A 22,310-nucleotide genomic window follows, 5' to 3' on the forward strand; every position below is an offset into this window, starting at 1 on the left:
ATGTAGGGCTCCGGCCAATTTCTGAAAAAATAGCAATGAGACCTATATTATAATGGAGGAAACTCTGGGCCACACCGGAATTGTCACACTATTGTCGTGGGCTGGAGAAAATACACAGGGGCCAATTACAATGTCAGCTGGAGAGGCTCTGGACGGTATTCGGTTCATCCAAATCTGATTCAGAAGCCTTGTTTCTGATCTATTCAGAAACATTTTCCACCGACCGATTACGATATTGGAAACCGTTCGGATTGTCTGACTCGGTTCCGACTTGAGTCCGAAAGGCATACGGAGCCACCAAATCAGAGGGAGCCAACTCGTACATTTCTAGAGGCCGCGTTTCCAAATGAGCGATTACGATGTTGGATTTGGACAGCCTTTCTGAATCGATCTGTCCGACTTGGATTGGCTGTCGTAATCCACCTTTGGGGGCCTGAATCAGGCCCCCTTCACCCGGAGGCCTCCGGTTGGAGCCAATGGGGGTAGCCATGGGTCCCCCTCTTTCAAACTATACACAGTGTGGCCCGCACCATGGGGTGCCCGCCACAGGGTACAAGGTTTTCTGCTACCACCACCATGTTTTTCAATGTGAGCCAGTGTAGTCGGTTGGTACACAGGCTCCCATTGAAGTCAATGGGAGTCTGACCAAATGGTTTTTGGAAACATCTGAATCAGTCTCAGTCTCCACGAACCCGAGTATGTTGGGAACCATTCCGAAATCAAGTTGGTCGGAATGCTTTCCAACCAGCATCATAATCGACCCCTCAGTCTCACCAGGGCAATTAATCTCCCATGAATTATATATGTAAAAGAGACCCTTTTGAACATGGACCTTGTGAAAATGTCGGATGATCTAGGGGGATTAGGTCTGCTGACCAGCAAAATGGAGCTAACAGGTGGTTCAAGAGTCTAAAGCCAGATCTGTTATTATCATCACAGTCTCCGAGTACTTTAACCAGATCATACATGTTGGTGAAGGATTCCAATTTTGCTGAGCCATTTCTAGATGAGATAGTGCCAAGCCTGGCAAGGAAATTGTATGTGCAATTCAGGCATGGAACTCTACCACTTCGCACTTTTACATCAAAATGAGTGGATACCACCTGACAGGAAGAGTTGGCTTGTCCCTCTCGTGGTTATACCAAGGAAACTGTGGCCAATATGCTCTTTTTCTGCCCAGTGTATAGTAGGGCTAGAGCCAAATAGTTAATCTCCTTCTGCAGGAACTTAGGGCCTCATTTATGAAAAGTGACGCATCGCTGCGTGAAAACAGTGATGCGTCACTTTTTACTGCGCACTCCTTGCGACACCAATGATGCGTCATATTTAATGTATGACGCATCATGTCGCAAGGACTTACAGATACGTCAGTATTTCTGACGTATCTGTAAGCACAAAAGTGACGCATTGCTGGAGTGTGTCACAAAAGTGACGCAACTCCAGCAATGCGTCCTTTCACATGGGGCAAGCCCCATGTGAAAGGGCCTGCGTCAGTCTTACGCCTGCTGTGAGGCAGGCGCAAGATTTTGATGCAACAGCATCCTAAAAGTGACGCAGTAAAATCTCATAGATTTCACTGCGTCACTATTACGAGGCTTTTTACGGGGGAACGCCCCCTCTGCATACATTATACCTGACGCAGGTATAATGTGGCGCTGGGGTTTAAAAAGTGACGCATCTACCTAGATGCGTCACTTTTTAAATATGGCGCAACACAGCGCATTTTTTACGCCGCTGGTGCGTCCCAAAAAGTGACGCACCGGCGGCGCAAAACTGACGCAAGGCCTCATAAATAAGGGCCTTAGGTTTTACCCAGCATGCCTCCGCTTGTGGGGTTTTGCAATCAGCCACTAGTCAACCCATTACTTTTGGAGTCTCACGGTATTTATTAGCAGTGTGGTTTACAAGAGTACATTTTTTTCAACTCCTTGGGGTAATGGTGCTGAGTGTCTTATATTCTGGCCAGCTCTTGTATGTTTGTCCTCAGCTCATTGTTTTAACAAGTATTTTATCTGTATTTATTGTAAAAATAGTTCTTATTGTATCCATTTTAACATGTATATATAAGGTTAAGAATAATGTTTTAATAATTCCTCCTTGCATATGTTTTTTATTTTACGCTTTTAATCTTTTGCTTCTGTAAGCAATTCTAACTCTATTTTAACGATTTGCATCATACATTATTACTGTGTATCACTGTAATTTTATATGGAAAAAATGCTGAAATAAAGAGCATTGAACTGAACTGATTTTCAAATAAAGCAATATGGGCCATATGGATGAAGCTGTTTTGTGATCGCAAACACTGCGAATCGCAAAAAAAGATGTTTGCGGTCGCAAAACAGAGATGCCCTATGTATGAGGGCCATAGCGTTCGCGAAATTGCTAATCGCAAAATTAGCGAGTAGCAATTTTGTGAGAAATGGATCTGCAAATACATTTGTGGAATCGCTTTTTCAGCCACGCAAATAGCGAAAACAGCAAAAAAGGAATCTCAAATTGCGAATTCGCAAAATGAAATGCATGAAAAAATAATAAATTGAGAATTCCCGAAATTCGCAATTTGCAAATCTCAATTACCACCAAGTCTGAGCAGGTGGTAACCAGGTGCAACCTATTTAACGAGGCCCACAATGCCACAGGTCTTTTCCACAATGGCAGGGCTGTGTGTGATAGCCAGGAGGTTGTGAATCAGAGCTGCTGCACAGAGAAGGAGACGCCAGGAAAGGATGTTCAGAACGCGCATCACCCTGTTCCAGTGGACTGTGGAGGAGATCCATGTAAACTACAGGCTGGATGAAGACAGCATCCTGGACTTATTAGCAGAGCTCAAACCCATACTTGAACACCCCACACGCAGGACACACAACATCCCCACCCATGTACAGGTCTCGTGCTTACTGCACCTACTGGCATCAAGGAGTTTCCAGGGGGGTATAGCCACAGCAGGAGGGGTCTCTCAGAGTGCGCTGTTGTGCTTCTTCCACACGATCCTTGATGCAATGTTACAGGGGCTGCATCACCACATCCAATTCCCCAGCTCACAACAGGCACTAGACCAAACCAGTTCTATCAGATTGCACAATTTACTCACATCATTGACTGCATAGATGGGACCCATGTCACTGTATGCCCCCCTCTCAGAAAAAGTATGTGTTCAGGAATCGCAAGTCCTACCATTCCCTGAACATACAGGTGGTGTGCAACCCCAAGCATATCATCACTGACATCATAGCGAGATACCCAGGCAGTACCCCTGACTCATTCATCTTCCGCCACAATGGGATTCACAGATGACTCACAAATGGTGAATTTGCTGACGGCTACTTACTAGGTAAACACATTGATTACAAGGACACACCAGTGAAGCGCAGCAGCGGCAGGCCAGTGTTTAACCTGATTCTTCTCACCCTACAGGTGACAGTGCGTATGCTGTCCTGAACTACATACAGACTCCGTACCTGAATCCTGCCACCGCTTGGGAGCAGAGATACAACAGTGCCCACACAGCCACACAGCCACCCACTGTACCATTGAGGTGGCCTTTGGAATACTCAAGAGCCATTCCTGCTGCCTCCATAAGAGTGGAGGGGCACTACAGTACAGCCTAAGACCTGTTGCAGTATCGTTGTTGTGAGTGCCATGTTGCACAACATCGCCACCAGGAAAGGCACCCCAGTGGAGCTCACAGATTCGGAATTATCAGATGAGGAGGGGCCAGCTCCAAGATGCAGGCCAGCCGGTGTTATTGGTGTGGCTGCCAGGTGCCAGAGGCGAGATGAGATCACACTGAACTATTTCTAGGTGAGAAATGATGACACAATGCTACAAATTGGTGCAAGACTGTGTTTTTATTTCCTATGCTCAGGAAAGTTACTATCACACAGCCTGTGTTGCACACTATGTTGATGTAAATGTCCCACACAGTGCAAAAAAGTCATAATAACCATGGGGCTGTGTGCAATGGGTTAACTGACCAATTGCCATGTGGTAGTCAGGGCACCTCAATATCGGCATTGATGGCTCATAGCCCCTTGCTCAGAGTGCACAGTGCCCTCTCCTGAAGCATTGGCAGCCCTGCCCTGATGCACATTACGCCGCCTGTCCTGTGGGTGGGGTGGAGTGATGCTGCTCCTGCTTGATTGCCCATCCTCCTCCAGTTAGCTGAGGGCTCCTGTGCCAGCAGTGGCTGCTGCCTGCAGATGGTCCACCGCACATGTGACCTGTACTAGTCCCCGGCCACGTCCTTGCTGCAGTGTGCCAACTCATGCTGCATGCTAATGCAGCGATGTGACAGCACTTATGTGGCAGAGGACAGCCGGTTAACAACCCTCGTATATATGTCCAGGCATGTGTGGAGGTGCTGTCTCTGCGCCTGGCTGCACGGTCTTTTTGCATCTCAGTGTAAAGTGCCTCCAGGGCACCCGTCAGGCCCATGAAGCCCACCCTCATTAGTCGCTGAATTGATTTTATTGTTTATGCCTGCAGGCACTGTACCTCCAGCATGTTGCCCTCAAGCCCTCCGAAGACCGTGTCCTCTCCTGCAGCAGCTGGGCTTGTGGACGGCCGCGCCCTGCGCCTGGTTGGAATAGCTGGAATGGGACATGCAGGGGACTGTGCTCTGAGGTGTGGGTCAGACTGGCCCTGAACTTGATACCCATTCTCATCTGTGTCCAGTGTTTCCACCTCCAGTGGTGGCAATGGTGGTACTGGGATGCGCCATGGGCGTTTCGCTGGGGCCACTGGGCTGCCTTCCTCCTCACCCTCTTGCCCTGACACTTCCGCGCTGTGGGATTCATCCTACCCTCCTGCCATCGGTCCCTGTGTTTCTGGGGGTGCTGTGGACGTAAATGCACACATTAATTTGGTGTCCTGCCTTGCATTTGTCACGCAAAAAATTACACTGTTTGGAGTCACATGGGTCCTATCTGTCTGTATTTTGCCTTTCCTGATGCACACATACTGCTTGACACTTGCTGGGTGTCACTGCTCCACTGTTTGGTGCATATGACTACATCTCCCATAATGCATTGGTATGTGTGCTTGTGTGCATGCACTGGACTTGCATTTGTGTTGGGTGCCTGGGTCTCTCCTGGGTGTGTGGGTGAAATAGGGAGGTATCAGGGGTGTGATGGCATGCTTCTTACCTTGTCTGGGGGCTAGAGCTGTCAAGGTCTGCCACATCACTCACACTCTCCAGCAGCAGGGTCCCCTCCACTGCTTCCTCCAGTAGCGTGGAATCAGTGGCAGTGGATGTCCCCCCACTGGTCTTTCTTGTCTTCTCCAGCCTGGCAGCAACCTTTTCCTTAGACATCTGGTGCATATCATACCAGCATTTTCGCAGGTCTTCTATACTGCGGTGGGTGACGTTAATGGAGTTAACCTTTTCCTGGATGTCAGTCCAGATTCAGCGTTTGCGAGTCTCTGGCACACACAGGGATTGTTTGTCCAAAAAGCAGCTCATGGCTCACCACCATCTCCTGGATGAGCACCTCCTGGTCCCTTTCAGAGAACTTCTGTTTTTTCTTCCTGGTTGTTTCCCCCTGCTGCTTATGCTATGTGGCCATTTCTCCTCTCTCGGTAGAAGTGCACGGGTACCTCAGCCCTCCGTTCAGCCTCTCACTCTGCTTCTGAAACTCAGGTGCAGGATGGGTAGTCATACTTCCTGGTTGTGATGTCATCAAGCTGCACCTGAATTTTAGATTCACCGTTTTGCGATTCCTAATTTGTGATTTCGCAATTAAGGAATCGCAATTTTGATATTCGCATTAAATTCAGTGATTTTTTGGGAATCGCTAAATATTAGCAAACTTTTAATTGCATCAAGTTTAGCGATTCTCAAAATGCGACTTACAAAAAATCGCATTTTGAGAATCGCAAACTCTGAGTTTGATACATATGGCCCTTATATATATATTTTTTTAACACGACGTGGCCCCAGTTGATTCGGCGCGCCTGGAAGGGTACTTGGAACGCTAGATATCAACTCGTCCAGTTTTTTACTGTACATCGGGCGTATTTAACACCTGTTAAGATTTCGCAATATTTTGGTGGCGCAATATCGGAATGCCCGAGATGTGGGGCTGAGGGAGCTGATTTCTCCCATATGTTTTGGTCATGCGCAGGATTGAAAGATTATTGGAAGGAAGTGGTGGTTTGACTGAATGCTGTCACGGTTCGGCAGATAGAGGCGGACATGGGAACCTGTTTGTTACTCTGGTTTCCACATACCCCCGAAGGAAAGTTACTAGCAAATTTTATGACCTAGGCTTGATTTTGGCCAAGACGGAACTTACCATGCACTGGAAATCGAACCTGGGCCCTAGTTATTCAAGATGGAAGGGGAATCTCTTGCGCTGGGCACGAGCTGAGGGCACACTCCAACTGCAGCAGGCCAGGCGCTTAGATAATGATAAATCCCTAGAGGCGGCCAGAGCGGGGAGGCATTGGTGACAGCGCTCCAGCGTCCAGCGGATGGTTCGAGTGAGGGGGGAGGGGAGCTAGCTTAAGTGATAGCACCCCGATAGGAATGATACTGACGAAAGAAGGACAGATAGTGGTTAAGGTGATGAGCATAGTTTAGGAAGCTGTCCCCTTTACACTGCCTGACACAAAGGGAGTTCACGATGGATGGAGGGCATCTATAGATACTGTGTTTTTACTTATCGGTTGTAGGCGCACTGACAGGGGGGGGGCACGGAAAAGGGAGGGGTCCTGGGTTTTTCCTTGTTTTTTTTTATTCAGGGGCATGAGTATCAATGGATGTTAAATAGACTGTCGCTAACATGACCTGGTGTAATTTGAAAAGTGATGCTCATTTTATTTACATATGCCAATAAAATGTGTTTACAAAAAATATATATATATATTTTAACTGCAGCCCATTTTCCCTAAAAGAAATGGGATGCCATTAAAAAAAAAATGATAAGTTCAATGGTCTGTGGCTCTTAAAAAAGGTTTTTACAATCATTCACAAAGGAGAAAGGGGCCCTTTGGACCCCCTTCCCATTTGCAAATGGGTTACCACCTACTTGAATTCGGCAGTAAAATGGAAATATTTCACGTCTGTATTTCAGTCACAAAACATTCACACATACAACTGTGATTCAATATTAGGAAGGGACACCCTAAACACATCCCTTCCTAATATCAATCGCAAACCCAATTTGTGATTCGTTAATAGGTTCTCGAATTGCAAATAGGAACGTGTACATTTTGAAAAAGCCTTTTTGTATTCGCAAACAGCCCAATTCTGCGAATCGGCCCATTTGTGAACATAAAAATGGTTTGTACATCTGGTCCTTAATCTTCGCAAACCCTGTAAATAACTAAAATATGAGGTTTGCAACTGCCAAATCCCTTTTTCTTATGTTCCAAACCCATTTCATGATTTGAATCACAAAATGTGTTCAGAAATCCTTCAAAACTCACAATTTGGAGTGATATGTTTTGGGTTTTCATTCCAAATTACAATTTGGTAACATTTGTATAAATGATTTCTGTTGAACGTGGCCCTTTTTGTAGAGTCATCCCAGAACTTTTTGCCTTCTTCCTCTATTTTTTCTGCCCTGTTTTTGTTGGTGTTATGACACTGGGCACTTTACCACTGCTGATCAGTGCTGAAGTGCATGTGCTCTCTCCTGTAAACTTAGTAAGATTTGTCTACACCTGTTTGGCATATTTAATTTAACTGTAAGTCCCTTGTACTGTTGTATCCCATATACCCAGAGCCTGTGGATTAAATCCTACTAATGGGCTTGCAGCGCTGCTTGCGCCACCAACCGAAGTAGCCTTTCAAACCTGTCTCAGGCCCCTGCTGATGCAGGACCTGTTCATGCAGTTTACTACTGCAGTGCTGAGGAATGTAAAGTGGCTGCCACGTCCAAAACTCCTCTGTGAGAAGTTGGCCTGATGTATGATGTCCACAGTTCTGTGGGCACCTTATATCAGTCCAAACAATCCCTTATGGTGGTGGTTGTAAGTCAACCTTATAGACAAGCTATCCTAGTGATAGCATAGGCTGAGCAGTCTTAGGCTAATACTCAAGAGGGCATGTGAAGCCAGCTGTTTTACCATACACAATCCTGTAATATCAAATGAAAGGACACCACACAAGTTATATATTATACAAATATATGTATTTATTACTAGAATAATCCCCTTTACTCTTTATGAGTATAGAAGCACAGTGTATTCACTCCTTGACCACAAGGGAGATTCTCAAGCACAGGGTGGTCACTCCTTGACCACAAGGGAGATTCTTCAGTCTTCTACGTCGAGTAGGATGTCAAAGGGTCCAGAGTTTCGTTTCATAAGTTTCAGTCAGGATTATCTGATGTGCATTGGCACAGCTCCTACCTTTATTCCAAATCAAGGGGCTGGATTACCTGCTAGGTCCCTCCTATGGGTGGGACCCAGGAAGGGGGTGGTTACACCCCTTTCCCTTTGTCCAGTTTCGCGCCAGAGCTGGGTCTGGAGTGCCCCAGAACCGGTTTGACTGGATTTTGCATGTGACACCTTGTGTGCCCCAGGCAGTGTCTAGTTTCTTTCAACCCTCCCTGCTCCAATCCACTATCTCCTGTCTGGGGTGGTGTAGCACCTCCATGTGACAGGAAACCCTTTGTCCAGGCCTCCCCTGCCAAGTTTCGGTCAGCAGCAGGAGGTCAGACCTGTGTCGGGGCAGCAGCATCCATTTTGTGATGCTGAGGCTCTGGTTAGGATTAACCGCGTTTTAAGTAAAGTAACATGTCTTCTCCCTCTAGACGGGTGGAATGCTACCCCCGTCGCCAGAACTGGCAAGGGGGTAGTATTCCAAAGTGTATGACACCTTACACGACATGTTTTGATAAAGCCAAACCAAAGTTAGCAATAACCGCGAGGATTATAATGCACTTAAGAGTATATGGTATGGCAGTATCCTGAAACAGCTATAAGGAAATGGTTCTGAAAGCTGCAGACAGGCGCAGCTCATGCTAGAGCACCATCTCACATAAAACCAAGCACTCTGCCTCCAGGATTGTTAAGGCCTGCCTTAGGAGTGACTGATAGGTATATATGTGTCCAGATATAGGTTTAGATACAGGTATACTATATCTAAGCAAGGGGTGATTACATCACCTTGCCCCAGCTGAGGGATCATCCAGTTGTGTCGATTTGAATGGCCAGCCAGGGGTGGCAAAAGATATGCTGCAGCCCCTGGTAGGACTTGGATGCACCTATGCCCTGGGCACCTATAGTGCACTGTACATGGGCTGATAAGGTGTCCAGTACCAAATTGGTGATGTACCTAGGGTACATAAACTCCATTTACAGAGAGAGCAGATTGTCTGGGACCCTGATTAGCAGGATCCCGGCCAACTAAGTCGAAAACCAGCTAAACACTAGGCAAAAAATCTGGGGTAAGCATAGTCAGGTATCCACCTTCCTACATAACCCCCCAAACGAAAGGAGATAAGGCTATCCTTGACCAGCTAAGCCTATATTGCCTAAGTGACCATATAAGGAAGTACCTGCACTAGCATGGTTACCCCCTGTCTCATGGTCCACTAAGCAATCCCTCACCCTTGGGGTATCAGAGGGTCTCCACCATAGGGAATCACTACCTGTGGTGTGTTTTGGCAAAGTAAAAGGCTGGTGATGAGATGGAGTACTGAAGTGGGGCTCTACTAATGTAGGGCTCAGCTTCCTCCAATCATCTTCCACCATGTGTGCCTTTCTTTCCTTGACTGAATTGCACTGTGCTCTCAGGGTCAACCTTTGGCTGCCTACAGCTGGAGGCTGGGTCCCTTTAGTTGGCTTACTGGAGGGACAGGTCAGGTTTGGGGCCTTGGGGCCCCAGGTTTGGCTGTGCCCAACAGTGTCCATTTGGGGGAGGTCCCTAACTAGTGGTGAGGGGGATCCCTCAGGAATTTTTAAAGTTTTTACCTTGCTAGGGCTGCTAGCTCTGGTGCCCCTACTCTGCTGATGGCGGTGTTTTATTTGTCAGGGAGCCCTTTGGGGCTCACTGACCTCCTTGACCTCTGTAGCCCTGGGCTGACTGAGGCAGGGTGGAGAGGGGCAGGTTACCCGCTCCAGACTGGGTCCCACCTTGGAAGGGTCCACTGACATCAGGGGCTCTGTCAGGCTAGGCCTGACTACCTCTGGGGCAGTTTCTTCACAAGGGGTAAGATCAGTTCCCTGAGGAGGCTGATCCTTTCCTAAAGTCTGGTGGGAGGGAGATTTCTCTTCCTCCTCAATGCTCTCTGTTTGTGTGGAGTGATCCATAGTTTCAGGCTTCACAACACATGATTCTGTTTGAGTTTGGGCTGTGGCCATCACAGCCCCACCAAACTTTTCAGGAAGGGACTCAGTTTGGGTATGGGCTGTTACCATCACAGCTCGGCTAATCTGTCTAGGAAGGGAGTCTGCTGAAGATGGGGCTGTGTCCAGCACAGCCCTACCAACCTTTTCAGGGAGGACATCTTGGATTGGGGCTGTGGCCATCACGGCCCCACTAACCTTTCCATGGAGATTTACCATTTTAGAATGGGTTTCTTGTTCAACCTCAGCCCAGGCTGAGATTTCCAAATCATTCCCCAGTAGACAATCTACAGGCAAGTTTGCTGACACTGCCACTCTCTTTGGGCCAGTGACACCTCCCCAGCTGAGACTTACTACTGCCATGGGATGATTGGTTTGTATTCCATCAATATTGGTCACCTGGTAGGTGGCACCAGGTAAACGTTGCCTTGAGGGGACTCGATTCTCAGTCACCATAGTGATACTAGCCCCTGTGTCTCTATAGGCCTCAATTTTCTGACCATTGATGAGGGGCTCCTGCCTGTACTTGCTCAAAGTGTTTGGGCAAGCAGTGAAGTTGGCAAACCCCATGCCATTTTCACAGACAAGAGTGGCTGTAGTAGGGGACCTGGTTAGGCCAGAGTCCACCTGAGTTCCAAAAGTAAACCCAGCCAAATTCTTGGGGGTGCTCCCACTACCTGGGGGATTACTGCTAACAGTAACATGAGGTGTTGGAGCTTTATTTGGAGGAATATTCTCTTTATTGCTATTCTTTGGACAGCAGCTTTCTGTTTTCCAGTGGCCAGTCTGTGTACAGGCATGGCAGTAAGGTTTCTTCTGGGTAGAGGAAGTGTTTTGGGACCCACCCCCATCCTTGGAGTTTTGGGTCCCTGTGGGTGTCTTGTCTTTAGATTTATCCCCACCCTTCTCTTGAGCCTTGGGAGTATCCTTCTTTTGGTCATTATCCTGATTCTTAGACCTAATCCTGGTTCTGACCCATGTGTCTGCCCTCTTGCCCAATTCTTGTGGAGAGGCCAGATCTGAGTCCACCAGGTGCTGGTGCAAAAGCTGTTTTTGACAATTACTAAGGATATGCTCCCTCATAATCAAATTATACAATCCTGTATATTCCTGTACTTTGCTGCCAAGTAGCCAACCTTCCAGAGCCTTAGTAGCACAATCTACAAAATCAGTCCAGTCCTGAGTCTGAGCTTTTTGGGTATCTCTGAACAACAACCTGTATTGCTCAGTGTTTAGGCCAAACCCATCAATAAGAGCACTCTTCGGGACAGAGTAGTTTTTAGCATCCTCAGGTCTAACAGTGAGGAGCTTGTCTCTCCCTTTCTCAGAAAAGGAGTACCATAAGATTGCTGCCCACTGTTCTTGAGGAACCTGCTGTACCATGCAGGCTCTCTCCAGAGCAGTCATCCATTTGTGGATATCCTCCCCTTCCTTGTAGGGGGGCACAATCTTTGTCAGGTTTCTATTATCATATCATAGGACCTGTCTTTCTCTCTAGGAATAATGCTGCCACCAGTGGGTATCTCCCCACACAGTCTTTGTTCCCTTGCTAAAGCAAGTTTAGCTTGGGCCAGGGCTACCTCCTCCCTCTCTATCTGGAGTTTGACAGCTCTCATCCTAGCCTTATGCTCTTTTCTCTGGGGGGAAGTCATTCCCCTTTGAGATTCCCTTGAGGCACTAGAAAGGTGAGAATCCCTGGAATGAGATCTCTCCCTTCTATTGCCTGGGAGTATTCTGTTATGGAATCTGGGGAGGTGCTGGCCCTCTCCATTCCCATATAGGTCCAAGTTGGCTTGGTTAAGCATTCCAACTGGTACCAGGATAACCCCTTGGTCCTGATCTGAATCATTACCTTCTGATTCTGGGTCTACCTCCTCATCATCTACCTCTGGGGTGGTGTTCTCAGTATCTGGGGGGTTCACTCCTTCTCCTGCACTACCTGAGGGAACTGCACTAGCTGTCTCAAGATCATCCTTTTCCAGGATGACTATCAGGACAGGAATGGTAGGGTTTTGACCATTTTTCAGCTTCTTTGTAGTGCACAAGGCACTCAAGTCCCTGTGGCTGAGTTTTTCATAGTTGGAAGGTGCCTTGGCAAGGTCACCTATCACAGGAAGAGCAATGGGTTGCTCACCTGTGCCAGACATGATTCTAGTGAGGTGTAAGTGGTGCACTTACCTACACTAAGTGTTTTCCTACTGGAACCTTGCTAGTGAGTTGTAGGCAGGGTGTGCTAAGCCCTTTGATCTACAACTACTAAGTTCAGTCGAGCTTAAATATGTAAGCTTTGTTTATATGTACCTATGGTACTTAATATGATCTTTCAATTTGATAAAAAGATTGCAATGGTAAAACAACAGCAAGCTCAAATCCCAACCGCTGCACACCAATGTGAGAAGTTGGCCTGATCTATGATGTCCACAGGTCTGTGGGCACCTTGTATCAGTCCAAACAATCCCTTATGGTGGTGGTTGTAAGTCAACCTTATAGACAAGCTATCCTAGAGGTAGCATAGGCTGAGCAGTCTTAGGCTAATACTCAAGAGGGCATGTGAAGCCAGCTGTTTTACCATACACAATCCTGTAATATCAAATGAAAGGACACCACACAAGTTATATATTATAAAAATATATGTATTTATTACTAGAATAATCCCCTGTACTCTTTATGAGTATAGAAGCACAAGCGTTTAAACAAAAGCACAGTTTTACATATGAAAGTTGCACATTTATGGATGAGGCCGGTGGCCACTCAAACCATATGATAAAAAAAGTGGTATAAGTATCACTTTACGAACAGTGGTAAGGCCTGGGGCCTTGGGAATCGCTGGGACTACACTGGACTAACAGCAGTTAGGACGGGAGTAGCCCGTGGGATTCAGGTGCAGCGCTAAAAGCACACGCATGCACCAATGCAAAGTCAATGGTGCGTAAAAGTTATCGAGTTACAGTTTTAGGAGTCTTCCGACTGGACTAGAATTACCAAACTTTAGACTTAGACACTAGAGGTGTAAACCACTACAGGAGCACCGGCGTTCATGAGTTACCTCACCCACAGGAAGCGGTGCATAGGTGCCAAAGGGTGTCGGGTTTGGTCGTGTAGATCTATGGAGCCTGGAGATGAAGATGCTGCAGGCGGCCAGGAGAGAAGAGTCCGGTGTGATCCAAAGATGGATCAAAGATGTAGAGTACCTGAAAGACTGAGTCTGGGCCACTAGCCAGTGACCAGGAAGGAACCAGGAAGGAACCAGGGGATGTCGTGCGCAATGAGGTGGTTGTTGAGAAGCTTGTCTCCGCTGCCAGGTGGACTCTGGGGCACCAAGGATGACCTGGAGTGAATCACAAGCTGTCCCACAAAGGCTCTCGCTGTCGGTGGTGTCGGCTTTCGGATCGGAGTTACCAAGCCTTGGCAAGTGCAAACCACTCAGGATTGGAAGATCGCTTCTTGATAGGACCAGCAAGGTCAGATCGGGTGCTCCTTTTCAGGGGAGCGAGGGCCAGTTTGGAGCAACCAGACTAACAGAGCAAATTCAAAGGTTTGTCAGTACTGGGGCCACTAGCCAATGGGCAAGTAACCGGACCAACGCATCAAGCAGAAAAATGCAAAAGGGCCCCACGCAGCACTCGGTGAGTGCGGAGGGGAGATCTTCAGTGCAAAAGCTGCTCAGGGCTAGGGATTCTTAAACCCCAATGCACAGCTTCGAGGGGGCCTCAGGAGCTACACGGTCAGCACTTTGTGGTTTTTCCAAGATGGCCGGCCCCGCGCTTCAGGTCACCTCCACGATTCTCAGATTTGCTGGGACTTAGGATCGGGCTGTTGGAAAGCAGGAAAGCTGGGTCTTGTTGATCTCTGTTGCTCGAGTTCTGGCAGGAACTGCAACAAAACAAATAGTGAGGCGCTGGGTGGTGCCTGTTTGCACAGGGTGGTCACTCCTTGACCACAAGGGAGATTCTTCAGTCTTCTACGGTGAGTAGGATGTTGAAGGGTCCAGAGTTTCATTTCATAAGTTTCAGTCAGGATAATCTGATGTGCATTGGCACAGTTCCTACCTTTATTCCAAATCAAGGGGCTGGATTACCTGCTAGGTCCCTCCTATGGGTGGGACCCAGGAAAGGGGTGGTTACACCCCTTTCCCTTTGTCCAGTTTCACGCCAGAGCTGGGGCTGGAGTGCCCCAGAACCGGTTTGACTGGATTTTGCATGGGACACCTTGTGTGCCCCAGGCAGTGTCTAGTTTCTTTCAACCCTCCCTGCTCCAATCCACTATCTCCTGTCTGGGGTGTTGTAGCACCTCCCTGTGACAGGAAACTCTTTGTCCAGGCATCCTCTGCCAAGTTTCGGTCAGCAGCAGGAGGTCAGACTTGTGTCGTGACAGCAGCATCCATTTTGTGATGCTGAGGCTCTGGTTAGGGTTAACCGCATTTTAAGTAAAGTAACATGTCTTCTCCCTCTAGAAGGGTGGAATGCTACCCCGGTCGCCAGAACTGGCAAAGGGGTAGTATTCCAAGGTGTATGACACCTTACACGACATGTTTTGATGAAGCCAACCCAAAGTTAGCAATAACCTTGTGGGTTATAATGCACTTAAGAGTATATGGTATGGCAGTATTCTGAAACAGCTATGAGGAAATGGTTCCGAAAGCTGCAGACAGGCTCCGCTCATGCTAGAGCACCATCTCACATAAAACCAAGCACTCTGCCTCCAGGATTGTTAAGGCCTGCCATAGGAGTGACTGATAGGTATATATGTGTCCAGATATAGGTTTGGATACAGGTATACTATATCTAAGCAAGGGGTTATTACACCACCTTGCCCCAGCTGAGGGATCAGCCAGTTGTGTCGATTTGAATGGCCAGCCAGGGGTGGCAAAAGATATGCTGCAGCCTCTGGTAGGCCTTGGATCCACCTATGCCTTGGGCACCTATAGTGCACTGTACAGGGGCTGATAAGTTGTCCAGTACCAAATTGGTGATGTACCTAGGGTACATGGAGTCCATTTACAGAGAGAGAAGATAGCCTGGGACCCTGATTAGCAGGATCCCAGGCCAACTAAGTCGAAAACCAGCTAAACACTAGGCAAAAAATCTGGGGTAACCATAGTCAGGTATCCACCTTCCTACATCCTCTTATGCTACATATGAGTCACTCTTAAGGTAGGCCCTAGCTAACGCTGAGGGCAGGTTGCTTTGTCGGTAATAGGTAAGACATGTGCCTTAACTGTGTGGCATGTCCTGGTGGTGACAAACAGGCTCTTTGTTATCTCACTGCTGTGAAGCTGCCCTCTCATAAGTTGGTTTGCACTCGGGAATCCCTGATATGTGCTTTAGTGGTAATTTCTGATATGAGAGGGGTAGCATGACCAAGTTTGATATGTTTGAAATAGCAGTTAGGGATCCTGCTTGTTGGTAAAAGCAGATTCGTCATTATTGTTTTATACCTGCCACTTTTAGAAGTGGGCATTTCTGTGTGCTCATGTGTCTTTGTGCCCTGCCTGGATGTGTATTCACTGTCTGGTTTTGACTGACAGGAGAGAGGGGATGTGCATTAACTCTAGACAGTCACAAGGGGGTTGAGGTGTGTCCTACCTTTCGTAGTTGACTCAGCGCTAGGCTGAATAGACCTTGGCTGCATTTAGAGTATCTGGAGGACTTTCCCTGGCACCTGACTAGGCCTGGTCTGCATTTAGATGGTGGGAGAAGTTGCACCTGCACCTGACTAGGGCTGTGCCTGCCTTCTACAATGCTGTCTCCGCCCCCTGTGGTGTGTCTGGGGCCAGGGCCCGGGAGGTGAATGGGGGTGTTGTGCACTTCTATACAATGTTTCAAGTGCCCCCAGAACAAAGACATTCTACCTATAAGTACTGGAGCTTTGACCCCACAAATCAAGACGTAGCGCCCGATTCACAGAACTAACTTAAGACAAAATCCTAAATGTACTACTTTTGGTATTCACAGAAGTTAGGATTTTGTCTTAAGTTTGTCTTAAGACAGACTTAAGACAGACTTAAGTTAGGAATTTGTCTTAAGTCTGTCTTCAGTCTATCTTAAGACAAACTTAAGACAAAATCCTAACTTCTGTGAATACCAAAAGTAGTAAGTTTAGGATTTTGTCTTAAGTTAGTTCTGTGAATCGGGCCCACTGTGTGGAACTTGTAACCAGAGAACTGCTGTGCTACAAGAAGGAACCGCCATTGGGACTGCTGGCTGTTGTGCGGGTCTACTGCCTTTGAATTGCTGGGTAGTAGAAGCGACTGCCACCTTGCACCTGCCCTAAATGTACTGGCCTGCCTGCCGGCACCCTGCTCGGACCCCAAGTGTTCTCCAGGTAGCATAGTTTATACCCCTGCCTGTACTTTCAGCATGTGGTGAAGCACTGCTCAGCATCTTGGGGTATGTACATAGAGAATTTGAAGCAATTTGCTGTTGGGTACCCCCATATTTATATGCAGCTCGGGCTCTGCTATGTGGCCCGAGACTGTGAACTAACAGCACCCAGACACTGAGGAATCCCGGACGGGAGTACCTCTGCATTGCGGGGGCAACCCTAACGTGTGTGCAAGGGTGGTGCTGGGCCTTGGTGTTTTAGGCTCTCAAGGTGCCGTGCTCTCCAGAGTCGGAGAGATCACTGCATCACCAGGGGAGGCCCTGTTTTAAAGACTCCTGCCACACCAGAGCAACGTCTCCCGGCCCACAAAGAGCCCCGGAGCTCAGCACTATGAGTAACGGCCCAGGGTGGGAAGCCTGCTGTCCTTGCCAAGCGCGACATGGAGAGCTTCGCATCTTGTACTAGGGGGGCCCAGGGAGTGCTCCCAATGCGATGGTGTTGACAAAGCGGAGTCCTGCTCCTTCCACAGGTGAGACCCACCAGAGGTATCATGCTTGCTTATAGCCCGCTGCTGGGCTGACTCAGGTACTGGCCTGCTGCCCCGTCGCACTGATCAGCACATGCGCACTGAATGGTTTGAGTGAGCTAACCCCTAGGGGAAGAACCGTTCTGCAGTTATATATCCCAGTGTGGCCTTTGGAAGAACGTTGCCTTTGTTCAGCAGCTGCTCAACATGATTGCTATAAGCTGTCTTTTGGGACATACCTTGGGGATACTTGGTTGGTGATACTGCGGGGTGGAACCTCAATGGAGTCCCCTGATTCCAGAGGCACAGAGGCTTCTGTGCCCCACATTTTGATAGTATTTACCCTATGAAGTATAGTAGGTGTGCAGGGAAGCTGCACCCTATGTCTTTAGGGTAATTTTTGGTAACTCATATTTGCATTTCTTGGTACGACCAAACTGATGCATTCTATGACCTGATGTGTTGACAGGTGTCGTTCTGATCCAGGTAATGACAGGAGACTCAGGATCATTTTCAGGGCTGGCATGTTACGTAGAGTACTTATATTTTTATAACGTGTGCAACCTAAAAGTGTTACTGGACTGCCCTAACTTGTAGTGTGATGACAATTGCCTGTTGGCAAAGTGATGTGATGGCCTATGTGGTGTGGTGACAAGTGCCTAGGGGCACAGTAATTTATGTGATCATGGTCTAAAGTGTTTGGTGTGCCCAAAGTTTCACTGTTGTGTGACAGTGTTGTACCAATGCTTTACACATTGCCTCTGGGATAAGCCTGACTGCCGTGCCAAGCTACCAAGGGGTGAGCAGGGGGTATCTTTGGTGTGTGACTCCCTTACCCTGACTAGACTGGTGGGTTTTGCCTGGCTTAGGTGCATACCCTAGTCAACATGAAACCCCATTTCTAACAATTTCCCATTACAATTCCAGTCGCAGAGCATTGATCTGTTACCGACGCCCAAGCTGGTGTGGCAAACGGTTTACAAAGGGAACGTGTCCCCTTTAAACGCCTTCCTTTTTGGGAATCCATGTGGGAACGGCATGAGAAGGAGTAGCTGATGGTTAATGGACCACTGCCAACTTTGACTGAAGTTTAAAAAACTTATTTAAATAATAAATAAAAGCAGTGCCATATCCAATAAGGAATTTGGACTGCTTTAAGTAAAAAGTTCGATTTTGAAGTACAAACACAAGGATGGTGGATTGCTGTCCGTTGAAGCTCACCATCCCTGTGATTGTAGCCATTAGCAGGGTATGACCTTCCTAATACATTTTAATTTCCTCATAAATAATATTTGGTGGCAGCTATTTATTTGGCCATTAGCTAAATAGTAGAAATCATTTACTAATTGATCAGCTGCCTTCAAAATAGCAGAAAAACTTCACTATTTTCTCAGCTACTGGCTAAAAGGTAAAGATTATGTTCTGTTTGCCAGTGGCTGTGCAAACAGTAGACAAAATCACTTTTTACATGGCCGCTGGCGAAATAAAACAGATACTCTACTTTACTGCTGGTGGCCATCAAATAACATAAAATATTACTATTTACCCAGCCACTGGCTAAATAGTGGAGGTTCTACACTTTTTGCCAAACAACCAAGCAAGTGACAAGGACAATTTACTATTTACCTGACCACTGTATAAACAGCAGAGTTTTTGTACTATTTGGCCAGCAGTCAAGCAAACAATAAACTTCACTCATTACCCAGCTGCTGTCAAAACAGCAGAAATGTAGAATTAGACCAGCAGCCATGAAAATAGCAAATAAACTTCATGAGGATTCCTAACTTTACTACTCCTAAATGTCTTTTGTGAATCCCGAAAGTCGTAACGTTAGGATTTTGTCTCAGATTACTTTTGTGAATTGGGCCCACAGAGATTTTCAATCATTGACCCTATTACAAGTAATATAAGAAATAAGACACTGAATAAAAAGAGGTGTATTTATACTTCAATTCTTGTAATCTGTATATCAATCCTTTCACAGTAACACTTTGGGCCATATGTATCAAGCCTTAAGTGAATCGCAAAGGCCGAAATTCGCAGAATTTCGGCCTTTGCGAATCACAAACGGCCTTTTTGCATGTTTTGGTATGTATGAAGCATTCGTAAAATAAGGAATCGCAAAGATTTGCGCTTCCTTATTTTGCCATAGCATTTAAGGAATCGCAATTTAGCGATTCCTTAAATGCTATGTATGTAGCATTTTTGGGTTGCGAATTATGGTTAAGAATTCGCAAATTACCACCAACTTGTAGTTGATGGTAACTTGCGAATTCTTCAAAAAATGCACAATTTGGCATTTTTTAAGGTGGCATGTGATGCACACACATGCCCATATGGCATGTATGTGCGCCATATGCACACTCATGTACATTTCAGGGGTGCAGGAGGGTGTCTTTGAGACACCCCTGCACCCTTGAAATAATTCTCAAGTTGCGATTAGCAAATTGCGAACTCGCAATTTGAGAATTATTTCGCAATCATTCCTATGGGCCGTCTGGCCCATAGGAAAGCATTAGAAATGATTCCTTAACTGCGAATTCGCAAAATCCGAATTCGTACATACCATTTTGCGATTCCTAAATAGCGATTCCTTAAAAATCGCTATTTAGGAATCGCAAAAGGGTTTGTTGATACATATGGCCCTTTGATACTAATTTTCCAGACAGAGGATGTGGTTCCACTATTGATGTTTCAGAACTGATTTGGGGTGATTCTCTATTATTTATAATTATCTGGCTGTAGCTCCGACACAGCCGTTGTGCTAGGTTATGGCTCTAATGGCAATAGGAACAGTGCAGACTCAAAACAGAAGTATACAAAACAAGGACACAAACAAGCATAAAATCTAAGCACCTGCTGTCATCAACCTTCTTGAGCAGTTACCATGCCCAGCAAAAGTCGCAGTTTAGAAAGATTGACACCTTTAACAAGAGAAACTGAACCATTACCCCTTACTCCTACCATCTACCCTATGTCATCATCAGGGAACTAATCATCAGCCTTTTATATAAAGGACCTCAAGAATTTCTTTGGGTAGCTTTTTCTCCATTCTCCCTCACTTCAGGTCTGGGCATCCAACGTCCATCCATAGGGATGCAGACAATCTGCACCTACTGTGTAGAGAAGCTGTATCAACTCTCCATTATGTCGTTTAGAATGCATCCCAATGGTCCATGTACTTACACTTTTATCACACAAGGAGTCTTATTACTACGCACTTGCTACATATGGATGTACGTCAGTACAACGCGATCAAAATGATTGCGGTACTTTACGACGCAGCCATTACAACGCAATTCATTACAAGACTTGCGTTGGAGGGCGCTGGATTGTGGATTAGTTTAATTTTCTATTCCAACTCCAGCCCACGTAACAGTAGGGAAAGTGTTGGAATAGAAAATCAAACTATTCCTTTAACAAGAGAGCCCTCCAGCGCAAGTCGTAGTAACGACTTGCGTTGCAATGGCTGCGTAGTAAAGGACGTGCGGTGTAAAGACCGCATTGTAAAGGATGTTTACCCTACATATACACCAAACATACACGCACATGGTATTTTGGCGCAAAGATCTTGGGGTCACACAGGATACCTCTTTGGGCCACTTAAAAACTGAAAATGATCAATCTGGAGTCTCCATCGCCCATCTTCAGCTCATACAAGCCTTCTTATGATCTTGAGCTACCCATTGCTGATTGCCATAGCCATTTTACCCCTTTCTTAGCCACTAACCATTTTCCTGACTTCAGCCATTTGAGTTTCTAAAACCCTTTCTGGCATCATTCACGGACCACACTAATTTTCACTCATTTTCATCAATTTACCTTTAAACTCCTCTGTCAAATTTGAATCCTAATGACCTCAGATCTACCCCAGACTACTGTGTCAGTATCAGACAGCATTGTCTATCACATAGAGGTTAGGGTGTAAAGGTTTCCGCTTTTTATTTACTTTTCGTGCTCTGATTATCCAAGAAGACCTTGTAGTTCTATACTGTGCTGAAGAGGTGGGGGTTTCTCAGGATGAGCCGCATAAGAAGCATAAATAAGAACCATTCACAAAAGGGATATTCTAATACATGTGGCCTAGACTCCAATGGGTGTCCCCCTGCTCATGGTCGTCTTTGTTGACTTCCAGGTCCTTCTGTGGCTTAAGGCATTGGTCCTGCTCATAGTCATGTTCCAAGGTCTCATTTTATGTGCTATTGTAGCACTCTTCATCCACATCCTGGCCTTTGTATAACTAGTTCTGGTCACACTGGCACTGGTTTTCTGAATCTGGGTGTCCTGGTTGTAGTCTTTCCTGACCCTGGTCTTCCTGGCCCTGCTCCTGGCTCATCCTTTTAATAGCCCTACCCTTCTGGTACCACTGATCCCCACCTTGATCCTGCTGGTACGCTGGGTCCTTCTTCACATAGCCCTGGTGTCAAGATTCTTATAGGGCTGGCACTCCTAGCCTTTCTTGTTTGGGTGACCCTGATTCTTTGCGCCCTGGTCCTTTGGGTATACTTGGCACTGTGCCCACTGGCCCTGGTTCTTCTCATTAGGTCCCCTTGGGCTCAACTTGAAAATTGTAGTCCTGGTCTTGTCCCATTGGTCCTCATAGCTCTGGTTGTCCTGGTTCCCCTGATCCTTCCCAGTCCGATCCTAATACCCCAGTTCATAGTCATCCTGCTCCACTTAGAATTTCAGGTCCTGGTCCCCTTCATTCTACCCTCCCTGGTCTTCCTAACCCTGTTTCTGGTCCTGCTTATTCAGATCTGTCTAGGCCACCTAATCCTCCCGCATCTACTCCCTGGTCTTAATGGGCCCACTCCACCTGCTCTGGGCCTGACTAGTTCTCTGGGTCCTCATCCAGCTTGCCATGATACTCTTGTCCTTGGTCCCCCTACTCATTCTCATCATGGACTAACTTGTGACCTTTGTCCTGATCCTCCTTGTTCAGGTCATACTACTCTTAGCCACCTGGCTTGGTCGTCATGGGTCCTGTCCCTGGGCTTTCTTGTCCTGGTCCTCCTTTTCCTCCTGGGCTGGGCCAAATTGTCCTGGTATGTCAGGTCCTGATACTCCTTGGCCTCTGTGACCTGAGCTTCCTCTTCCCCTGGGTTGTGGTCCCACTGGTTCTCCTTGCCCCGGACCTCTTAGCTCTTGTTCCACTGGATCT

Source organism: Lissotriton vulgaris, chromosome 8, assembly GCF_964263255.1.
Source record: "Lissotriton vulgaris chromosome 8, aLisVul1.2, whole genome shotgun sequence".
Lineage (NCBI taxonomy): Eukaryota > Metazoa > Chordata > Amphibia > Caudata > Salamandridae > Lissotriton > Lissotriton vulgaris.